This window comes from Harpia harpyja, chromosome 4 (genome assembly GCF_026419915.1).
Source record: "Harpia harpyja isolate bHarHar1 chromosome 4, bHarHar1 primary haplotype, whole genome shotgun sequence".
Classification (NCBI taxonomy): domain Eukaryota; kingdom Metazoa; phylum Chordata; class Aves; order Accipitriformes; family Accipitridae; genus Harpia; species Harpia harpyja.
The window spans coordinates 71,792,530-71,795,615 of NC_068943.1; positions in this window are offsets into that span (position 1 = coordinate 71,792,530).

A 3,086-nucleotide genomic window follows, 5' to 3' on the forward strand; every position below is an offset into this window, starting at 1 on the left:
TTTTAATACTACAAAATTTTCTGTTTGAAAGCCAATATTCCAAGAACCTAACTATTAGGCATATCCCTGCTCTTCTGATTAACAACCATGGTATAGCTAGTGAAGTTGCTCATCTGAAAGAATCATAGACAGGTTTGGGTTGGAAGGGACCTTAAAGATCATCTAGTTCCAACTCCCCTGCCATGGGCAGGGACACCTCTCACTAGACCAGGTTGCTCAAAGCCCCATCCAGCCTGGCCTTGAACACTGCCAGGGCCCCCTCCATCCACAGCCTCTCTGGGCAACCTGTTCCACCACCTCACTGCCCTCACAGTGAAGAACTTCCTTACACCTAATCTAAATCTACCCTCTTTCAGTTTAAAGCCATCACCCCTTGTCCTATCACTACATGTCCTTGTAAAAAGTCCCTCCCCATCTTTCCTGTAGGCCCCCTTTGGGTACTGGCAGGCTGCTGTAAGGTCTCCCTGGAGCCTTCTCTTCTCCAGGCTGAACAACCCCAACTCTTTCAGCCTGTCTTCACAGGAGAGGTGCTCCAGCCCTCTGATCATCCTCGTGGCCCTCCTCTGGACTCACTCCAACAGGTCCATGCCCTTCTTATGTTGGGGCCCCCAGAGCTGAGCACAGTACTCCAGGTGGGGTCTCACGAGAGCGGAGTAGAGGGGCAGAGTCACCTCCCTCGACCTGCTGGCCACACTTCTTTTGATGCAACCTGGGATATGGTTGGCTTTCTGGGCTGCAAACGCACATTGCCAGGTCATGTTGAACTTCTCATCAACAGCACCCCCAAGTCCTTCTCCGCAGGACTGCTCTCAATATTCTGCTCATTGCCCAGCCTGTATTTGTGCTTGGGATTGCCCCAACCCATGTGCAGGACCTTGCACTTGGCCTTGTTGAACTTCATGAGGTTCTCATGGGCCCACCTCTCAAGCCTGTCAAAGTCCCTCTGGACGGAATCCCTTCCCTCCAGCGTGTCGACCGCGTCACACAGCTTAGTGTTGTCGGCAAACTTGCCGAGGGTGCACTCACTCGCACTGTCCATGTCACCAACAAAGATGTTAAACAGAACGTAATGGATGGGCTAATGTAAATGTTTATTTTGATAGCCCTTCATTTTTCAGCCACTGCGTTATACGAGATGGAAAGCAGCATGGATTCAGCAAATCTTTACTCAGTTTGCACCAATTTTCCAGCATGTCTACACTCAATAGGAGAATCCATGGCTCTGCACTTAAGCACATGAAGCAAATACTTTAGTTATTGGTTATTGAAACCCGATGCAAGATGCAAGTAAAATGGAGAAAGACTGAATGGCTAAGTACTGTGTTTTTCATGGGGCATCCTTAGTTACAGCGTAATGTCCCAGTGTAATGTCCCGTGGTATCTATCCAGGGAGGAAATACTTTGGAGCATTCCATTAGATAAGAATATGCAGCCAACAGGAATTCCAGCAAATGATAATGCTCTGCTACAAATATGTAATGTGAATAAAAGGCATTGTTCAGTAGGGTCTCTGCAAAAGTAATCTTAATCCTCTTAAATTGTCAGGCTCTTGATATTTACCCTCCCTGGTCATTATAAACATCATCAATATTTTTTTTTTTTTAAGTATTTCCAATGATGTGGGATGAGATCTCTGGAGACAGTAGAGACACGAGATAATGTGGGGATACTACAGATGCAGTTAGCCTTCAATGCAAGGATTTGTTTAGTGTCTGGAGGAGCTCTGATTTTATAATGCCGCCCATTTTTCAGAGAAAAAAACCTTTCATAAGCTCTGATCCAATTGTTACAGAAGCCAAAGTGGAAAATTAAACTCTGAATGCACAGAATAAATATTGGTCTGCATAATTTTTCTTGAGTGACCATTAGTTTCTGGGGGCTTTCTTACTGATCTTACTGTCTTGTGTAATCAAACATGGTAATGAAGCGCCACATAAAATTTAGTGTCATATATGTTATAAGCTTTCAACAAAAAAAGTGGAAATGTATTTCTCTCCTTTTCTTTTCCTTTTTTAAAAAAATTTATTTATTTAATTCTGTTTAGGTTTTAACAACCTTTATTATGCTTGCAAATGCTCACACTGACATACAGTGTTGGCGCAAGGGAGCCAGAATTGGCAGTCACTGCAAAAAGTTCAGCTACAAATAAAAGCTAACCTGATGTCTGTTTACATAATCTAGGCAAAATACAAAAAGTAAACACAGAGTATTATGAAATAGCAGTTAAACTGTTGGATTCATTCACTTTTAATAGTCCAATAATATAAAGTATTTTTTAAAATGGACTTTTTAATCTGGCACCTCCTCTACTCAGGAATGTTCTGCTGCAATCCAGAAATGCAGAAAAGCATTACATGTGCCAATAGCTTAACCAAAGCAGGGGAGATGTTTGAAGATATCTGAAATATGACTTACATGAGATAAATCTGGCATTCCAGGCAAAGTGTGACCATCTTGTGAAGCTGGAAATGTTAGGCTTTACATCTTGGTCTGAGGGAGTTACTTTTTGTACAAACTTCAATATAATCACCTGTAGTTCACAAAAAAAAAAAAATTCTCTTCAGAAGAGATTAACAGAGCTTGTCTGAAACAGTATTAGAGATCTGGGAAGAAAAAAAAGACTCTTTTTTAATGCCTGCATCTCGCAGGGGGAATAGAAATCTGGTACACCAAGATAAAGGATAAATTGTCTTGTCTGTATCAGGGTATGTATAATTCAGATGACCAGCACTTAATGACAGTTTTCAACAGCAGGATTTCACCACTTTTAAAATATCTTCTGAAAGCAAACGATTCAGGATGACCTTTCCAAATTAAATGCTAGAAGAACATTTTCCTGTGAGAAGCTCCTATGGGATTCCCACCTCCTTCAGGATGTTGGGACATTCTTGAAAAGCTTGCCTGGCTCTGGAGGAGGGTGGGAAAGAGCCATCAGGTGAGAAAACATTCTAGGGAAAGAAGGGCACATGAGTCTTTCTACAGCTAGTTTCAGGCAATATTTGAGATGTATGAGGAGAATTATTATATGTTTTTGTAGACACCCTTCAGCCCTGCCTTTCCAGATCATAGACATCTGCCTATGGGTC